This window comes from Drosophila albomicans, chromosome 2L (assembly GCF_009650485.2).
Source record: "Drosophila albomicans strain 15112-1751.03 chromosome 2L, ASM965048v2, whole genome shotgun sequence".
Lineage (NCBI taxonomy): Eukaryota > Metazoa > Arthropoda > Insecta > Diptera > Drosophilidae > Drosophila > Drosophila albomicans.
In genome coordinates, this window is record NC_047628.2 from 3,403,982 (window position 1) to 3,416,260 (window position 12,279).

The 12,279-nt window shown below is 33.8% G+C and overlaps 2 pseudogenes; one reads left to right on the plus strand and one right to left on the minus strand.

Moving 5' to 3' along the window:
* Positions 1 to 2,607: 2,607 nt before the first annotated feature.
* Positions 2,608 to 3,488, minus strand: LOC117565046 (60S ribosomal protein L9-like; annotated as a pseudogene).
* A 2,229-nt stretch (positions 3,489 to 5,717) lies between these two features.
* LOC117565045 (protein aubergine-like) lies at positions 5,718 to 10,182 on the plus strand (annotated as a pseudogene).
* The last annotated feature ends 2,097 nt before the right edge of the window (positions 10,183 to 12,279 follow it).

Sequence of the window (12,279 nt, forward strand, 5' to 3'; positions counted from 1 at the left end):
ACTTCTTGGCTATCGGAATGTAAAAGGCATTTTCAGTAAACTTATATTTATATATATATATTTCCCTTTCAATTTCATTGCCTTTACTGAAACATGGTTAAGGAATGATATTCTGATGATTCCTAGTAGATTTTCCTTATACAGACGTGATCGCAAGCTACGTCGTGGTGGTGGGGTTTAACTGCAGTAGATCACATTTGATAGATTCACACTTCTGATATTGAGTTTCGTTTTAACATTTTTATTTCTTGTTCGTATATTCCCCTGCTTCAGATGATGCTCTGTATATAGCTTATTATGCTATAATTAATAACATTTCTAACATGCTTTCTGATCGAGATTACTTTATAGCCCTTGGCGATTTCAATATTGCTGCTATTTCATGGCATTTCGCCATGTTTTTATTGATAGTCTTTTCGGAGTATCATTGTATTAAATTAATTGTTTTCCAAATGGTTTAAATAGGTCCCTAGTGGTCTTGGTATTGCCGATTTATTTGCTGACTTTTTCTAAACGTCATATTCTGTTCAAAGTTTTCATAATTCCTTCTCATATCCTTCTCAGGTAAATTCATCTATTTGTATTTTTGGTCCTTGAATATCTGAAAGCTCTATTTTAACGGAACTATTGGCTAAAAAATCTGTTTTTTTCGGCAGGCCCGGATGGAGTGCCTAGTTGTGTGCTAAAGTATTGCGCTGGTAGTATCTGTAAACCGATTCTTAAATTGTTTGAATTATCAGTTAACTCATGCACTTTTGCAAAAATCTGTGAAAAATAACATATCCTAAAAAAAGGAACAAATCTAAAGTTCAAAATTATCGCGGTATATCTAAAATGTCTGCGATTCCGAAAGCATTAAAAAAAACCATAACTTCTCAACTGCAACATTTGTGTAAATTTATAATTTCATCTTACCAACATGGGTTTATGAAATCTAGGTCCACATCTACTAACTTATTGGAGTTCTCCTCTATTGTAATTAAAGGATGAGATATCATTTACACCGATTTTAGTAAGGCTTTTGACTCAGTAAATCTTCACCTCTTACTGTATAGACTTAATCTCTTAGGGTTTCCTCATAACATTATTGAGTGGATTACTATTATAATGGCTTTGTATATAAATGTGTCCAATTTTCTTCTGGGGTGCCCCAGGGTAGTCATTTGGATTCTCTATTGTCCACTTTGTTTATAAATGATCTTCCTTCTGTTATAAAGCATTCCCGTGTACTTATGTACGCTGATGACGTTAAGCTTTGCCTGACATTTAATGATAGTCATGCCAGCTCACTGTTGCAATGTGACCTTAATCGTCTAGAATCTTGGTGCAGAGTAAATATATTACATATCAATTGCAATAAATGTAAGCTTATGACCATCTGTAGGGGTTCTTCCCAGGTAAATAACTATATTTTATGTGGTACTCCTCTAGAGCGAATTGAGTCTGTGAATGACTTAGGTGTTCTGCTTGATGCAAAACTTAAATTTGGTAAACATATTCTGTCTGTTGTAAATCTCGGATTTATAAAACGCTGGTCGAAAGAATTCAACGATCCCTACATTACATAAACTTTGTTCGTCTCACTGGTTCGTCCTATCCTTGAGTGCGGATCTCTTGTCTGGAATCCCTAGTATAGGGTTTACCAAGATAGGATTGAGTTGGTGCAGAAACAATTTTTAATATTTTCTCTTCGTAGTTTAAATTGCAACCCTAATATATAGTAATATTAGATTACCACCTTATCGTTAGAGACTTTTATTAGTAAACCTTCCTACTTTTTCCGACCGTAGAACTATGCAAGGTGCTATTTTCATTCAGAGACTAATTAATAGTGAAATAGACTTTTTGGAGCTGTTAAGTCAAATTAGTTTTACGATTCCGGTCAGGGTCACTAGGAATTTTCTTCCTCTTCTTATTTCACGTAGAACTACTAACATTGCTTGCCATAATCCCCTCCGTATTCTGAGTGTGAATTATAATAATCTCAATAACGTAGTTTGCTTCAGTAAATCTATTCCTCTGCTTAAAACCTTATTATAGTATTAGCAGATTTATCAAGTATTTAATTGTTTTTATCTTCCTTTACATATTCCTAACATATTTTGCTTCCCTATTAATATAGTATTACTAGTGTATTTAATTTGCTGTTCAGCGTATTTTAATATTTATTCACGGTTTTCGATTAATGCATGCTGTTCACAAATTTATTTTGTTTTGTCCGCGCGTCAGCAAGCCCGTGCTTGGTATCGCTGGGACACTTCATGGTACTGCCGTTACTACGTCAACGTCCAAATATAACAAATATAGATTCAGTTAAAATTAATTCTGGTTTACGTATGTTTAATACTATCATAAGAAAAGGAACATTCAACAATAAAATACCATTTACGTACACCGACATAACATTACAAGTAGAGGAAAATTGGTTCTTATGTTAGCAATACAATTGAAATACCGAATAATATTAATGTCAATATTATTATTAAGCGGAAATTTAATGGAATATAAAATACACGATTGATTGATGTTTTAAAGTTGTTACCAACAATTTCATTTATTATTAAAACTTTCATATGAAGCTAAATGTATCACAACACTAAACTTCTGTCTTCACAACGGTCGTTTTTTTCCGACACGTACAGACCATCCAAGAATTTACGGATATTCTTGTTTTTCACGGTGGTCGACTGCTGGACAGGAGCTGCTGAGCCAGACACAGCCTCGATGTCGTTGCCCTCAACGATAAGCTCATCCTGTTGGCAATCGTCACACCGGAAGCCATCTAATGAATTACGTGAGACTCCCAAAATATACTTACCCTTTATCATGTTCTCAATGTGACTGCACACTGTGCGCACAGCGAGTTCCTTCTTGGTGCCAATCCATTTCTCAACTTTCAGAGTACGCTTGTCGGACATGGACATGACCAGAGCAAGGTGTTTGAAGATGCGCTGGAGCCGGTGATTGTGATTGATTGATTCACTGAGGCTTTGATATCCTTGGGGATCTTGACAGACTGGATAGAGTTGATCGTTGGCATTTTGACGACACTGCAAATAACAAACAAAGCAATTTATGAAAAAATTGCATGCAGCCGATTGTTGCATCAATTGAGAATTTCATAAAATTTGCAATTTTAACATACTAGGCTTGGGTCATCCGATATTACTATATATTTATAAATGCACAGCCCAAACGGAAAGAACAAAGATGCTGAAATTTAATAAATAATAAAATTCTGGCTTCAAATCCCATTTAATGGTAAATCAATATTGTAAGGTTGTGTGGAAAATCTAAACGGAAAGAGATAGTACAGATCAAACTATATCAATTTTGATCATGCAAAATTTACATTGTAAAGTTAATATGAAACCTTTTTTTAAAAAAAAAAATCATTGAATAATACCTTAAAGAAAACAGCAAAAATATAGAAGCAAGTCTTGTGCCCATTTTTGTATTATTTATTTAAATTTTAATAATACAACAAGAAAGCTACAATCGAGTGTGTTCGATACCCGCTATCAATTTTAATAAAATCAAATTAGTATTATTAATTAAGTAAGAAAGCCACAGTCGAGTGTGATCGACTGTGAGATACCCGCTATACAAAAATGTATGTATATTTGGTATATTGATATGGTACTACACTGAGCTATGTATGCTTTATGCTATAGACTGCAAAACATACCAGATTGTCAGCCAAAGCAACTCCGACCCTTAGTAAGTAGGCATTTTTGCGAATACAAAAGTATTTCTTTAATAACTTCGACAATTTTTATCTGATCGCAACCAAATTTTCAGAAATCATGAATGGCGAACATTTGAAACAAACTTAATCTGCGTGCAAACATAACAAATGCTGTCGAAAATTATAGCTCTATCTCTTATAGTCTCTGAGATCCAGGTGTTCATACGGACAGACAGACAGGCGGACATGGCTAGATCGTCTCTCCCACAAAGTTATAATACCCTTCTATCGTATGGGTAGCGGGTATAAAAATACCTAATGTACATACCAAAATAATATTTGGTGTCTAAATATCCTAGTAAATTAAAAATATTAAACAGTAAAAATATACAAGATTCTTAACCATGGCAAAATATACCAGATTCTTAACCATGGCAAGCTTCCTGCCGTATACAATTATTTCCCAAATAACTTTTACAATTTTAATCTGATCGCAACCAAATTAGTAGCCATAAAAACCATAGTTACATACATTCGTATGTAAATCGTAATTAACTTTAATATGACGCTTCCTAGAATCGTATTTTTCGATTTGAGAGGGCGGAAGTGGGTGTGGCAAAAATTTGAAATAAACTTGATCTGCGTGCAAAAATAACAATTGCTGTCGAAAAAACTATCTGACTCAAATGGTCTCTGAGATCTAGGGACTCATACGGACGAACAGGCGCCCATGGCGCATTACATTTCCTGCAGGTTCAAAGTAATACCCTATGAGTAGGGGGAATAAAAAATAATAATATTACATTGCTCATATACACACATATACTGTTCGCAACCCACTTTCTCGTTTCAACTCGCTCAGAACGAACAGAGCAATATAGCTCGCTTCTCGCAAAGCTGTCACTCTGACATCTTCTCGCTTTGCTTGACATCATCCTTATAAAGGTTTACTGCATTTTAATTCCACAAGTTTTTGTGATTCTTAGTAGTTTACACCAAGCGTATCTGCTAGAATGGTGCAGTTCTATGATATTATATTAAAGTCGCGTTTTACCAACAGATGTTAATGCGCGAATAAACAAATAAACTCAAGCACATGGAAAAATATCGTCGCCAAAATAAATTAGCGAAAATTAGCAGTATACAAAATAATCCTACACTGGAAGCAATAAGCATTTCCTTATGTCTATCCAATTCAATTTATTTTTTGCTTCCTTTCAAAGTATTGCAATTCAGAAGTTTTAATTTGGAATAGTTTTAAAGCTAAAATTTATTGAGTTTCGGGAAATTTGCCATATTAATTCTGCAGCTCATTTTCATTTATTTAAGACCTCGCCAACAACTTTAATATTTTAAATGATAAGATGGCAATAAAAAAAGCACTTTGTTCGAAAAAAGATTCGCTCGCATAAAAACGGAAGTTTCTGCTTTGAAATGAAGTCACAAAAATTTGAAATATTGCATGCATCGTTTTACTTATAAGCATTGAAATTCAACACTTAGATATGCGAATTTCAAAGAAAGCGTGTTAGACAAAGCGAAACCTTTTCTTAGGCGATATATTCCCCTATATCGCCTTCCTTAAACTTTTGTACGAAATCTTTTGTTAGGAGATATATTCCCCTGGATCATCTTCTATAAACTTTTGTACAAAAAAAGATCAAAAAAAAAAAAAATTCTATAAAAGTAGAAATTTTTTCGGATTAGAATAATATTTTGGGTTTCTCTGCGTTTAGATGCTTTGTCATGAAAACTACTTTTGCTTGGTTCGCATGCACATAAATAATTTCGATTTTTGTTATTATCTTGGAAACGACCATTTACCCATAAAAATGATTACAGTCGATAAAATCTATTGTAACATATTTTCCAGCAGCCTTACTACCAAAATGAATATTTTTTTGGAAGCTCTGTAGGCATAATTATCTTTGAAAAATATGTCATCACTATGTTATCGATACAAAGTTGTGTCATTCGTAAGTAACGAATAATTGGAGCCATTCAATTGTAATCTTTCGAGGTGTAAAGAAGTTTTGTGATTTTTGAAAAAATAAATATGAATAATTTACCAGCTAATTCAGGACATTCACGTGGTCGAGGACGGGGAAAAAAAACCTAACGAAGAATTGTCAAGGGGCCTGGTTCCTCAACTGGTAAATATACAGTACATTTTTTTATTTTTATTTAATTTATTCAAATAATTTACTTTGAATGCACACACACACTAAAATACAGAGTTTTGTTTGTTATTCCTTCGATACGAAGATGAAGAAAATGGGACAATTTATTAATGTGTAGTGGAGAGATGAACAACGAAAAATAATGGCGAATTGTAACGCTACAGCATTTTTTTTAATTGTACTAAGGTGAAGAAAATAGAATGATGAATCCAAAAGTACAAAGCATGTATACTTTTGCATTTATACATATATGTATACTTTTGCATTTATGAATGTATAGTTGAGAGATAAAAACGAAAAATAACGGCGAATTACGGTGCTAGTGCAAAACAAAATAAATTGAAATGGTTTCATGCGTATATGAGCTTGGACGTAGTTAAATATGAATTATCCGCAAACCTACGGAATTCTTTAATATGTAGTATATGTACATATATGCATACGTATTTATGTGCATGTTTAAATTTACACCAGAAACCGTTTACTTCGTGCAGTGTATTCAAAAACTAATCGCAATTTAATGTAAAGTTCAAATAAGAATGAGCATAAAAGTAAAACTTAACATTTTTAATTAGTTCTGTTTATATAGTACATAATTATTAAAATTGAAAAACATTAAAAAAAGTATTTTACGCTTTTAGTAAGTTTATTGAAGAAGTTGTTTGTTGTTGTTGAAAATTGTCTAAAGAAGCTGTTTTATAATTAGTCTTAAATATGAGACTTCTGTTATACACACATACATATATGTTTCTGTGCATCCATTGTGAGTGTGGGACGATATGTGACTGTATTTGAGAAATTGTGCTCAGCCTTACAAATTTTTGTGTGATGATGCTAGATGTGCTCAATTTTTGTGCTGATCGTGTAATTCAAATCCAAATATTAGATGAATAATTTTTGTTATATTTAGTTTGTATGCTATTGCTGGATGCTACAATTATTAGTTTCTACTATATTTATTTCACCGACTAAAATAATAAAATAAATTTAAAAAAAAAAAAAAAAACAAAAAATTTAAAAGGAACTTTCGCGATTACTGCATAAGTACTGCGGAGTAACAGTTTAAATTTAGTGTTCTAATACTTTAGTATGTCACTGTATATCTGTAGTGCAATAGAATAAGTTACTTACTTAATTTTTATGAAATTACAAAAAACTCATGAGATTACAAAATGCATTCTTAAGAATACGCACGCCGTTGAGTGGACAATCATGCGACTCGGTCCTCGACTGTTCAACGGAGGAATAATTTTCACTAAATATGACTTAAACTATTAGATTATCATGCATACTTATAATTTTAAAAGAATAATACATAAATACATGTAAAACTGACTATTATCTAAATTATTTTTTTTTCAGGGTCATGCACCAGTACCGCAGCAAGCTGAGGCTAGGCGGCCCATGAGTAACCCAGCTACTCAAGGCGTTACTGGGCTGCTGAGGGTAAATTAATATATAAATACATGAAATATAAAAATTGTAATCCAAGGAATTAATAATCAATATTTTCAATAAGTAGGTGACACTCGTGGATCGGTGCGTGGACGACGATTAATTACCGAAATTGTGCGATCTCGTCCCAGTGGTCTGCTTACTAAAATGGGTACTACAGGCAAACCAATCACTGTTCAAACAAATTACTTCAAATTTCTTAAGCGTCCCAATTGGTCGCTTTATCAGTACCGTGTTGATTTCTCGCCCGATGTTGATAATACATTTCTACGTCAGGGCTTATTGAGAGAGCACAGTAATATATTAGGCGGCTATATTTTTGATGGATCAGTGTTGTTCTGCACCACCAAGTTCAAGGACACACCTAATATGTCCATATGTTTTGGATCTCTTGACAAAGAGTCGTTCAGGAGAGAATATAAGCATTAAAATAAGGAGTGTGGGTATTGTTGAGGCAATGGATCCTCAGCAGTTACAAGTTCTTAACTTGATTTTGCGTCGTGCTATGGAAGGCCTGCAACTTCAAATAGTGTCTCGCAATTATTTTGACCCGCAAGCCAAGGTAAGCAATAAAAATGTGTAATTTTTGGATATATATTTTAAATACATATGTTATAAAATTTTGTAGATTGTATTGGATAGTAAGCATCGAATGGAATTATGGCCGGGGTATATAACTTCAATTCGTCAACATGAATCTGATTTTCTCTTATGCACTGAAATCGCTCACAAAGTCATGAGAACGGATACTTTGTATCAAATTTTGTCGAAAAACATTCGAGAAAATGATGATTATCAGGGTGCCTTTAAACGTGAAATTATAGGTAAGATGTTATTATTTGTAATCAATAATATCACGCTAAACTAAAATTATTTCATTTATAGGCATGATAGTATTGACGGACTACAACAATAAAACATATAGAGTAGATGATGTCGCTTTTGAGTCATCCCCGATGTCTACATTCAGTACCAAGGAGGATGGAGAAATATCGTATGTTGAATATTATAAGAAAGTAAGTTGAAAGATTACAAATATAAGAGTGTAAGAATTTAAAACTTTTTGATTCTATAATTACAAAGCGCTACAACATAATCATTCGAGACCATAAGCAACCACTCGTAGTGTCCCGTCCAAGTGAGAAAAATATTCGTGGAGGTGCTGATCAATTGATAATGTTAATTCCTGAATTGGCTCGAGCTACTGGTTTAAACTGACGGCATGCGATCTGACTTCCAACTAATGAAGGCAATGGGCGAGCATACTAGAATTGCTCCCGATCGTCGAATTGATAGGTTGCGTGCATTTAATCAGCGTCTGCAGAAATCGGAAAGTAGTGTTAATATGTTGAAGTCGTGGAATGTTGAATTGGATTCTGCTCTTGTTGAGATACGTGCCCGAGTTCTGCCGCCACAGAAGATTGTATTTGGAGGTCAAAGGCGCTTTTTATGCGATGCCCGCGCTGATTGGACATACGAATGTCGTAAAGACGCTATGTTTACAAACGTAGACATAAAACGTTGGTATGTCATAACACCAAGTCGGTCAAAGCATGAAGTACAACAGTTTGTGAAGCTGTGTATGCAGGCATCTGGAGGCATGAAACTTCGTATGAGCGAACCCAGATAGTATGTTCTAATTTGTTACTCGCGTATTTATCCTTATATTGTATTATTTTTACTCTTACAGTGAAGAAATTTCGGATGATCGCAATGGGACTTATTCGCAAGCGATCGATAGTGCTGCCGCTAAAGATCCACAAATTGTAATGATTGTCATAAAGTCTCCTAACGAAGAGAAGTAAGTTTGAATAATTGTTCACGAATTACTAATACATTTAAATTACCGTGGTATTTTGTGTTCGCAGATATAGTTGCATTAAGAAACGAACGTGTGTTGATCGTCCAGTACCCTCTCAAGTAGTAACACTTAAAACAATTGCACCGCGCCCGGATAGATCAAGCGGTCTAATGTCGATTGCAACCAAAGTTGTAATACAAATGAATGCCAAACTAATGGGTGCTCCATGGATGATAGAGCTTCCTATAAATGGATTGATGACCGTTGGATTTGATGTATGCCACTCGTCCAAAAACAAAAACAAGTCATATGGCGCTTTTGTAGCTACTATGGATATGAAGTCCTCCACACGTTATTTCTCTTCAGTTACTGAACATATGAAGGGTCAGGAACTGTCTAATCAAATATTAATGAATATGACATGTGCACTAAAGGCATATCGTGAGCATCATGGGAGTTTGCCCGACCGCATTCTCTTTTTCCGCGACGGTGTAGGTGATGGTCAGCTAAATCAAGTATTCAATATTGAGGTGAAATTCCTCAAAACTCGACTGGACGAGATCTATAAATCGGGCGGGAAGAGAGAAAGGTTGCAATTTGGCATTTATTGTTGTAACAAAAAGAATTAACACACGTTACTTTGTGAATAAGCGCAATCCCGAACCTGGAACAATAGTCGATGATGTTATCACTTTGCCGAGCGTTATGATTTTTATTTGGTTTCGCAGGCCATAAAACAAGGTACCGTTTCTCCAACGAACTACAATGTTTTGCACGACAGCATGGGTCTGAATGCTGATAAGATACAAATACTCACGTACAAAATGACACATATGTACTACAATTGGTCTGGAACTTGCCGAGTCCCTGCAGTTTGTCAATATGCTCATAAGCTAGCATTTTTGATAGCTGAGAGTATTCACCGTGCACCGTCTTCGGGCTTAGAAAACCAACTGTTTTTCTTGTAAAACTTGACTATCATAAATGTTTTAATATTTAAATCTTATCGTACATACTGAATACTTAAAATGTATAATAAAGATTAATATGATATTTGATATTTTTATTGCCGCTTATTTGCATTGCATTGTAGTTTTTTTCAGTGACAGCTGATTGATCTTTCAATTAAATGGAATCATTCAACTGATCGAAAATAAATATTGGTTTGTAACTAGCTTATTTGCAGTTTGTTATTATACCTGCATTATAACTTTCTGCCGGCAGGAAATGTATGTAACAGAAGGAGGCATCTCCAACCCTATAAAGTATATATATTATTGATCAGTTTCAGCAGCTAAGACGATATGCCCGTCTGTCCGACCTTCTGTATGAAGACCTAGATCTAAGAGACTATAAGAGATGGAGATATAATTGTTTTTCGATAGCAGCCGTTATGTTTACAGGCCGCAAATCGACAAAAATCGAGTAATAAGTGTAATTTTATAGCTAGAGAATTTTGGTGTACACAATAATATCATTAGTCTATGATTCCTGAAAGTTTGTTTGCGATCAGATAAAAAATTTGGAAGATATTAAAGAAAAACTTTTGTTTGGGGTAAATGCCTACATCCTAGGAGTTACTTTGGCTGACAAAACTGGTATATTTTCACTTTAAGGTATATTTTGAATGTAGTACTGTATTAATATACCTAATTTTAAGTATTTTTGTGGTATATTAATTTGATATATATTTTAAAATTAAAACCACAATAATATGCTTTTATTCAAAATGGGTTGCGGGTATTTCACACTCAATTGTAGCTTTCTTGTATTTTTTAACAACTTGAAACAATTACATTACAAGTTATGTTTATTTTTCTGTGAAAATTGCAGCCTCCGCAATAAAAATAATTATGCGTGTTATTGTTTTTTACTCGATACCACCGCTTAAACAGATTTTTGTCTCAAGGCTTATATAAGCCCGAACATCATCAGATGTCGTATCAGGGGCAAGCCTTGCGACAAAAATCTGTTTAAACGGTAGTATCAAGTAAAAAAAAACCATGTCCATGTCTCAATTCAGTGTTAAGGTGGACAAATTTCATCTTTTAAAATAAGTTAAATAAGTTGTCCTGCTGAACAACTTAGCATGATGTGCAGTAAAGAATTTTGGCCGGAAGACCTATTAGTCAAAGAATTTGTTGCTAAAAAGAAAAATCGATCCTCCGGTTTCTTTTCCTAATAGTAGCAATAATTCTAATTCTAATAATTCGAAGCCTTCATCTATGTTTGTCAGTTCAAAAAACTAACATCCTCTTTACTTCTTGGCTATCGGAATGTAAAAGGCATTTTCAGTAAACTTATATTTATATATATATATTTCCCTTTCAATTTCATTGCCTTTACTGAAACATGGTTAAGGAATGACATTCTTGATTTAGTAGATTTTCCTTATACAGACGTGATCGCAAGCTACGTCGTGGTGGTGGGGTTTAACTGCAGTACATCACATTTGATAGATCACACTTCTGATATTGAGTTAGTTTTAACATTGTTATTTTTTGTTCGTATATTCCCCTGCTTCAGATGATGCTCTGTATATAGCTTATTATGCTATAATTAATAACATTTCTAACATGCTTTCTGATCGAGATTACTTTATAGCCCTTGGCGATTTCAATATTGCTGCTATTTCATGGCATTTCGCCATGTTTTATTTAGTCTTTGATAGTCTTTTCGGAGTATCAGTTGTATGGTATTGCCGATTTAATTGTTTTCCGGAAATGGTATTAAATTAATGTTTTCCCTAAATAATGGTCTTGGTATTGCCGATTTATTTACTGACTTTTTCTAAACGTCATATTCTGTTCAAAGTTTTCATAATTCCTTCTCATATCCTTCTCAGGTAAATTCATCTATTTGTATTTTTGGTCCTTGAATATCTGAAAGCTCTATTTTAACGGGACTATTGGCTAAAAAATCTGTTTTTTCGGCAGGCCCGGATGGAGTGCCTAGTTGTGTGCTAAAGTATTGTGCTGGTAGTATCTGTAAACCGATTCTTAAATTGTTTGAATTATCAGTTAACTCATGCACTTTTGCAAAAATCTGTGAAAAATAACATATCCTAAAAAAAAGGGAACAAATCTAAAGTTTAAAAATTATCGCGGTATATCTAAAATGTCTGCGATTCCGAAAGCATTAAAAAAAAACCATAA